The sequence below is a fragment of the Belonocnema kinseyi genome, chromosome 7 (assembly GCF_010883055.1).
Source record: "Belonocnema kinseyi isolate 2016_QV_RU_SX_M_011 chromosome 7, B_treatae_v1, whole genome shotgun sequence".
Taxonomy (NCBI): Eukaryota; Metazoa; Arthropoda; class Insecta; order Hymenoptera; family Cynipidae; genus Belonocnema; species Belonocnema kinseyi.
In genome coordinates, this window is record NC_046663.1 from 128,082,653 (window position 1) to 128,091,098 (window position 8,446).

An 8,446-nucleotide genomic window follows, 5' to 3' on the forward strand; every position below is an offset into this window, starting at 1 on the left:
TAGTGTCGCAACTAGAACTGAATGATTTTATTAGAGATCTTGAATTACCGAAAGACGGCGCTGAATTTGCCGCTTTATTTCTAAAAAGAAGAAATCTTCTAGAGCCAAAGACAAAAGTTTCATTGTATCGCGACAGGGACAAAGAATTCAGAAAGTTTTACGTTAAAGACGAAGAGACGTCTTTAGTGTACTGCACTGACGTTAACGGACTAATGAACCACTTGAAGAAAAATGTGTACAGAGACGAAGAATGACGACTTTTTATTGATTCGTCAAAACGCAGCATTAAGGATGTTTTACTGCATAACACGAATACTTACGCTCCTATCCCTATAGCTCACTCAACGGTCATCAAAGAAGAATATAACAATGTTAAAATGCTTCTTGAAAAAGTTAATTACATGAATCACAAATGACAAATATGTGGTGATCTCAAAATCATAACAATGATATTAGGCCAACAATCGGGTTTCACGAGAGAGCCATGCTTTAGATGCCTGTGGAATAGCAGAGATCGAGCCAATCATTACAGCAAAAAACATTGGCCTTTAAGAGATTCATTCAAACCTGGTTCTTATAATATCATCAACCAAAGCCTCCTTGATCCAGAAAAAATTTTACTACCACCCCTCCACATAAAGCTTGGGCTTACGAAGCAATTTGTCAAGGCGTTAGACAAAGATGGACAGTGCTATATGTATATATCTCTTAAATTCCCTAATGTTTCAGACGCTAAATTGAAAGGAGTCTTTGATGGACCACAGATTCGAATATTGACAAGAGATACTAATTTCGTGAGCCACATGACGAAAATTGAAGTGGACGCTTGGGAAAGTTTTAAAGCAGTAAACGCAAATTTCCTCGGTAACAAAAAAAGTCTAGACCACGAGAATATTGTTGCAAAAATGATAAGAAACTACAAAAAGTTAGGCTGCTTATATGAATTTAAAACTTCACTTTTTAGATTCTCACCTGGATAAGTTTCCAGAAAATGTTGGTGATTTCAGCGAAGAACAAGGGAAACGTTTTCATCAAGACATAAAAGTGATGGAACAACGATATCAGGGTAGATGGGACGAGGTCATGATGGCTGCTTTTTGCTAGATGTTGAAAAGGGAAACGAATGTAGGTCTTAAACGTAAGCGTAACCCTTTGCATCGTTCCTTCGAAGAAAAAAGGACATGTTATAGCAGGCAGAAAATAGACTGAAGTAGGTCTATAAATCAATTTAATTACGATAAAAAGCATGATAAAATGTAAACACGAAAGATAGTATAAATATATCCCTTAAGCCTAAGAAAAGCAGAGAGAAAAAACATTTAGAATAAAACTCATTCATTTGCATGTTTGAGTTACAGTTATACATTTTAATTGACACAAACATTGTCCGGTTAATTGAAATGGGGTCAATTCTATTCGTAGTTCTAAGTTTCTTCAAATGAGTAATGTGCGTCTAAATTTTTAACCACCTGTAGTACAATGAAATGAATTTTATTGTGTTACAACGGGAACACTTAAGTTAAGTTGTGTTGCGTTAAGCAAAATTTCGTTAGGTTCTGTTAAGTTAGATTCATTTGTAGGTTAAGATCGAGTTAACCTATTAAATATAGCACACACTTAAGACTGGGAACTGTACACTTACATAGCTACATGTGTGGTTGAATTTCATTCGGCTAGGTTAGGTTAGGTCAGGTTTTGTTAGGTTAGGATAGGTTAAACCTCTAAGTAGGTTAAGCCGAAGCTGAATGAAACGGTACCGCAAACACAACGGGACAACACAATCAGTTTAGTTGTGTTTCGTGTGGTTAGGTTAGGTTAGGTTAGGCTAGGCTAGATTTATTTCTAGGTTAGGCTTGAGTTGACCCATTCGATGTAGCACACATTTTCTATTGGGAAAATATGCTTCCAGAGCTTTACGTGTAGTTCAATAAATTTCTGTTAATTCAGGTTAGGTGAGGTCGGGTTCTGTTGGGTAAAGTTATGTTAAATAAGTTGATATCAGGCAAGGGTTGATCCTTCAAGTTGTCGACATGTTTTTGAAGTGAAAATTTGCATCACTGGCATTATTTTGAAATTTATTTGCCTCAGTGCATGATTTTGCATGATTTTGTAAGATTTCACGAAAATGAAAACGAAAATCTCTTTGTTTCCCAGAAATAATAAAAATAATTTGTTATTCCGGAAAATTAATTTCAAGAGATTATTTTAAAATATTTCAAAATATTCCAGAAGATTTTAAAAATTCTCAAAGAATCAGAAAAATTTAAAATGCCACTTTTTTATTTTGCAGTATTAAAAAAAATTAGGGAAAATTTGAATAGTTTTTAAAAATTAGAAGATTAGAAGATCTGACAAGATTAAAGAAAAAGAATTATTTTTTCTAATATTCATTTAAAAAGTTTTAATGATTTGTTATTTTAAAAAAATGTGCTTTAAGAGAAAATTAAGAAAAGTTTTTAAACATATGAAAGGATTTCCTAAAATTTAAAAGAAGACTGCAGACGATTTTAAAGCAAAATGTTTTAATTTGGTAAGATTATAATAAATAAAGATCAAATTAATGCAAGTAATATTAAGAAGAATCGAAGAGATTCAAATCGACTTTTAAACATAAATTCTGTTAGAAACTTAGATTTTTTAAGATTTCAAAAATAAACTTAAGAAGATTTAAAGGAATTACGAAAGATTTCAAGGAGATAAAACTATTTGTCTTACAATTTCTGGGAAAAATTTAGAAGATTATAAGACAATTTTTTACACCTTGCCTGATTTTTCAAAATTTTAAGAAAAGAAGAGCAAATCGCTGCTTCAAGTATTTTATCAAATCATTTACGGTTGCAAATTTTTTTCCATGAATGGAATCTCTGGCCGCGCCTTTTAGTCAAGCTAAAACCGCCTTGAGATATTGTCTTTCACAATTAGCTGGCACAGATGATTCCCCATTTATAATATCTTGAATAAAGTCTCTTATGGGCATGTTTTTCCATAATAACTAAGGATATTTACAACACCTTGCTATACGGCAAAATACTCTGCCATGGAAGTCATCATGGCCTTACTAAGTGTACGGTTGACATCGCCGCCAAATTGAGTTTCTTTTGTAACATCAGACATTTTTGCTTTTTGTTATTGAGCGTTGATTTTACCAAGAAGGAAATGAAAATAAAAGGATAAAAGATTAATTGTCTGTAGCTTGTCTTTTATTAAAAGCTTACATTTGAACTACTATTCAAAGTGATTAAGACTTGCAAAAAGACTGCACTTTTGAAAAGTAATGGGAATTTTTCAAGATAAGGTTAGAATATCGAATCAATGATGCATAGGGCGCTACGAAAGTTTTGCAATTCAGACGAACTTTTTAAGTTGGTTTATGACTTAGGGTAAACATACCTGAGTGTACCAGGAAGAGGTGATTTTACGCTGGTTTTCCAGTACGACCCTATCCACCATGCCGCGTTTCCCAAAGCATACTGCAATCATTCTTTTGTTTACAGATCGAGATTTCCGCACCTCCACTAGAGCATCCTTATTTTCAAACAGCCAGATCTTGTTTTGTGATTTTGTCCGAATGTCGTAATTATACAGCCAGGTTTCGTCGCCTGTTATAATACTATTTACATTCCGAGAAGATCCCAATTCAAATCTTCTTACCATTTTTTGGCACCACTTTACTCTCGCTGCCATTTGCTCCTCGGCCAAAGCATGTGGTACCCATAGAGTACAAACCTTCCTAATATGTAAATGTGTAACATGTGCTCTATCTGCCGGTACGTGATATTTCTATTAGCATTCAGCTGATTATCATCCTCCTTGAAGGATTGCCGCAACGCTTCGTACTTCTAATTTTTTGTGAAAGAAACTCGGTGCAATAACTTGAAGTTCCACAATATAGGGCTTATAAAACTAAAAATGAATCTGAAGTCAAATTTTTTAAATTGTAAATGGTTTTACCAATATGAGGGATCATACGCAAAAAAGGACCACAATCAAGTTACGGCCCACGGTCAGAAAAACCTCAATTTACGAACCGCAGTCAGTTTAGGTCTGGGAAGTTGTATTCCAAACTCTTTTCCCGTTACCGCTTGAAACACTCCGGATAGCAGAGGAGAGATATTTTATTAATAGGTACGAAATAGTGTACTTACATACTGAAAATTACGATAATTAAACTAAACGAAAAATATGTATAATTAACAGCATTAGTGAACATAACACAGCTACACAAAAAAAAATATTTTTCCGGGAGGCTGCAAATAGCAAGTTCAGAATGAAAGATTAATAAAAAAGGCAGATCAATGGGAGGAATGTTGATAGAAGTAAGGAACAAATGTATAATAGGGAAGGATAAGAAAGATAGGAAAGAACAAAAAGAAGGATTAATAGTATTTAGAAGAGGTAAGGATGAAAGGAGAGAAGTGGAAGATAGTAGGGGTTTATGTGAACGATGATATGCAGGGGAAAGCAGAGGAGATGAGCGAAATGATGAAAGAAAATAAAGAAGAGATAAGGCTTATAATAGGTGGGGACTTCAATGAGAGAGCAGGGGATAGAGGATGAAGTGAATGGGGAGGAGAGAGAGAGAGCGCGAAAATTCAAATACAAGGTACTGAATGTGGAGGGAAAGAAGTTTTCAAAGATCTTTGAGGAGTTGGGATGGCTTACCTTAAACGGAAATATAAAAGGAGATAAGGAAGCAGAATATAAACGTTCAGGAGGAGAAAAGGGAGCGGTATTGATCATGGGATAGTGTATGATAAGGCAAGAGGTAGTTTTTTAGCGAAACAGACATATGAGAGGGGAATGGAGTAAGTCATTAGGAACTGGAGGCAAAGGATTGGGAAAAACAATTGAACGAAAAATGGGGAATGCTTGAGAAATCAAAATATAATAAATGGTATAAGATGGTAAAAACGGAAGAAGTATCAATGTATTTAGAAAAGGGATGGTGAGAGAGAAGATGGAGCCAAATAGCTAGGTTTAGATTGGCAAGCGAGGTAAGGGAAGGGATTTATTGGAAAAAGGAAGATAACAGAAAGGCAGAATATGTGAATGGGAGGAGAAAACATGGGAGCATTTTTGAGAAGGATGTAGGAGAAGAATGGAAGATGAGGGAAGCTGGCAAGAGAATGTGGTAAAGATTATAGGGGAGGATGGAATGAGTGAGAAGTAGATGACGAAGTTGAAGGGGACTATAGGAGTGAATGAGAAATAATGAAAGTGGAAAAATGGCAAAATGAGAATGAGACATAAGAGAAGTGAATGTGAAGGAAAAAGGAAGTGAAATTTGCCTATGTTAGAATCGTAAAAATTTGCAAGTAGTTAGTATTATGTAGTAGTATAAGTATATTAAGATGCGCTCGTTCTTACTCGTTCGCTCTCACGCTTCAATCGCTCGCTCACTCTTTCGACAGTAAAATTGAGCTAAATTAATGTTCTTTAAGGAGATATAAGAATTGATTTAAATAGATTTGAATATTGTAAATAGTAAGGATAAGATAATATATTGTTTACAGATGATGATGTAAGTAATGAAAGTCATGTAAACCGTACAGGACACATTATGAATAAAGGAGGAGAAGATGAGGAAGAACAGTACAAGTGACACACAAGAGTATGCAAATAGAAAATTTTAAAAATTCAAATTTTGGGGGGCTGATATGAAATTTTGAATTTACACAACTAAGCAACTAAGAACGTAATTACGATAAATTGGATATAGAAACAGTACAAAAGTATGCAAAATGAAGAATTTGACAATTTTAATTTCGGAGAGGTACGAATGTCAGTCCCCACCCCTTAAATATATTTTCCCCTAGTTTGGTAACCAGGGGGATACAAACGAAAATATTGGATGATTACATCTGGCTGACCAGTACTGACATAGCACTGGCTGAGGCCTAGGCATGATAGGGCGACAGTGCCGGAAAACCATGCGAACAAAGGCCAACCCTGATCTCCCGTGATTATTCCGAACATCGGTTCAATAAGGGCAGAACTCTGGCATAATACATAGTGGCCAACTCCTATCTTAGGCAGTTATGCAAAGCGTCGATTCAATGCTGGCAGTTCACGGACCTAGCAAGCAACTTTATAATGGCAATCCAACATTTCCCAAAGTTAAACAAAGCATCGTCTGTATAATGGCGCAATACTGGTGATGCTCACCATGCAAACAACGGCCAACCCTGATCTTCTGTAATTATTCCGAGCTTCTGTTCTATCCGGGAGAACTCTGGCCTCGTCATGATAGTTTACTCGTATCTTAGGAACTTATGCCAATCGTCGACGTTTGCCACATATATATGAATTTCAAACTTATTAATCTCAGAAATATCTCGGTGTGCATTTTTTTGTAACAATTTGTTAAACAATTACGATATTTGTTATCTTTCTGCAATTGATATAAATAAACTTTACGTCGGATCGAAAAACCGAGTGCACTTTTGCGTTCCTCTCGAAAATATCTAGATGTGATTATTATTATTTCTTAACCATTTTTAAGAGAATTAGTGCATTCGTTACTCAGCGTACTATTGCTGCGTGTCTGTGGATATGGATTTGAATTTTTTGTCATTAATTTGAAAAAACTAAGGGTCATATAGAAAAAGTGAAAACTCATAGTTTGTTTATAATAACAATTGACTCTTAGTTTTTTTTTTCTAAAATTAATTACCCAAGTTTGAATTTCATATAGGTGGAACACTTCAATCTCGTAATGTTTTCGCTTGCACTTGTTGGAACTCACAACCTGCTTCGTCAAATGATTTTTTGGACATTTTTTGTCGTTATTATTGGTTGCATTTGCTGTGAGTAATTACTTGGTGTTGTCTATTAGAGTTCAGAGATAACCACACAATCGTCGTGATAAACGGTAAGTCAATGTATGGTATTACAATGTACTGATGCAATAAAGTCGTGTGTTTTAGAAATGAATGTTTTTTCCAATATGATATTAAATGTTAAAATTGACTTTTAGTTAAAATTATTTTACTAATGATAGTTATTTCACATTGTGTTTAGTTTCTTCAATCTTTTCTACAATTACGTTGCAATATTCATCCTACTTTGTATAAACTGTTCTTTTGTTGTAAGTTAGTTTAATGGGTATAGTGCCATATTTAAAGGTAATTGAAGTTGGAACGAAAAATTTAGGAAATGTAAATATTTATTTTGCCTAAAAATAAATTATTTTAAATATATAACATAACTCATCACGATATTTCAATAAAGGTTATTTAAGACGTTCATTTATTTGCTGTATTTATAACTTATTACTTTCCTGAGATGACTGCGAATTTATCCAATTTTCTGTTCAAACTACAACTTTTTACATAATGCAAAAAGAAAATTATACAACTATTTCATTTTTTTTCAATTGAAGAAAACATTACAATTTACCTTATTCTTGTAATAGCATCTTTAAAAAATTGACAAAGAATGTCCCTGGAATCATTTTATCACGCATTTTATTGGACTGTTCCGGTTTAATAATTTATTTATATTCATTTTTTTTAATCTTAGTAATAAATTAAATTAAAAATTCTTCTAAATTATCAAGAATTCTAGAGCAAATAGTTTTAGTTTGGAATAGAATGAAGTTGCCTGCTCAGATGAAACAATTTTAGAGACTGTATAATTATTTGTATTTCTCTTTTATTACATTGAGTACTAACTGTTTCAATGTTTTTCAGAAATGTTTTATGGTTCCTAATATAAAAACTCATTAGAACTGGCTGGAAATGTTACTACCGTAATTTCATCAATCATGACTAAAGATGTTTAGTTTATTTACTCATCTTGCGATAGGGACAGCAATGGAATTCAAAAATGGAATTTACTAAGACTTCTGCAGTTTACACTCTGTTCTCCTTAAAATGAAAAGAGTTTGAGTGTAATCTCATACAATATTTTGGCCATTTTAACCTCTAATTATCTTTGCGTTAAGTTTGAGTGAATTTCAGAAATTTTAAGTGAATTCCATAAAATACAATTAATTATTTGATGCGAGAAATTCGCCAGTACTTTATATGAATACGGGCTAACACATAATGTTGTTCATTACGCCTGCCCTGTTATCTTAGGAAATAAATACGTTTTCTTCTATATAAAAACCTCCATAAAATGCACAGTTTTCGATTGATCAGATTCTACTTCACCATTAAAAGCCTGCTAGAACCACATAGAGAAGCATTTTGCACTTCGTAATATACACAGCCATGTTGTAAAAGCATATCAGTGCATGATAGAGCCTATTAGAACATTTTTTTAAAGTTAATTTTAATCTCAGTAGCCATTTAAGTACCGAATGCATGCCTTTAAAAACCAAATTCAAGTAAAAAAGGCTTTTACAGTCTGTCAAGTTAAAGCGTGGGTGGCTTTACTCGCAGTCGGTAAGGTGTATCGACATGATTTTGGTGTCAAAATATTAAGAAGAGCTCCCTATTTC